The sequence below is a fragment of the Marmota monax genome, unplaced genomic scaffold (assembly GCF_021218885.2).
Source record: "Marmota monax isolate L192 unplaced genomic scaffold, Marmota_monax_Labrador192_F-V1.1 WCK01_AAM20220418_F8-fsc00066, whole genome shotgun sequence".
NCBI classification, from domain to species: Eukaryota; Metazoa; Chordata; class Mammalia; order Rodentia; family Sciuridae; genus Marmota; species Marmota monax.
In genome coordinates, this window is record NW_026692805.1 from 3,062,049 (window position 1) to 3,062,912 (window position 864).

General features: G+C 34.7%; 1 non-coding gene across 1 annotated transcript; it reads left to right on the top strand.

Annotated features, from left to right (window-relative positions):
- Window positions 1-274: 274 nt before the first annotated feature.
- Window positions 275-379, top strand: LOC124095228 (U6 spliceosomal RNA). The gene has a single exon (XR_006852436.1). It is a non-coding gene; the product is annotated as a U6 spliceosomal RNA (small nuclear RNA).
- Window positions 380-864: the final 485 nt, after the last annotated feature.

Sequence of the window (864 nt, forward strand, 5' to 3'; positions counted from 1 at the left end):
TTAAGTGGGATAAGGGAATTATATGGTAGCTCTATTTTTAAGTTTTTGGGGAATCTCCATACTGTTCTCCATAATGGTTGTGTCAATTTACATTCTCTCCAAGAATGTGTAAGAGTTTTCCTTTCTCTACAGATGCACCAACATCAGTTATTTTTTGTCTTTTTTTTTTAAATATTAGCTGTTTTAACTGGAGTGAGATGATATCTCATTGTGGTTTTTATTTGCATTTCCCTGATGCATAGTAATGATGAACATTTTAAAAGTTGATCACATAGTGCTCACTTGGGCAGCACATATATGAAAATTGGAATAAGACAGAAAATTAACATGGCCTCTGCCCAAGGATAACATGCAAATTTGTGTAGCGTTCGATATTTTTTATTTACATCTTCAATATATTGCGATTTCTTTTTAGATGTGCTAAGTGAAACTCATCAAATAAATCTTCCCTTAAAAAAAAAAAAAAAAGAAATGTTGATCACATGGAAGTAGAGAACAAGAGAGGCCACTAGACCCCAGGAAGAGGGCAAGAACTGTAGTGAGAGGGTGGATAACGGGAATCCAAACAGTTTCAGGGGAGGAAAGTAGTCCTGGTATCATACAGCACAGTGGGGCAGCCACAGTCTACAACACCTATTTAAGATGCATTTCAATATAAGAAGGAGGAAAATTGGAGTGTTCCCAACACTTCAAAATGATAATATTTGAGATGGAAATGCAAATTGCCCTGATTTGTTCATTATACATTGTATACATGTTTCAAATTATAATACTGCAGCCCTTAAATTTTTTTACTCACTTTTTTTTAAAGGTGAGATAAAGAAAAGCTGCTCTGGAAGAGGCAGTTTGGAAGAAGTAGGAAAA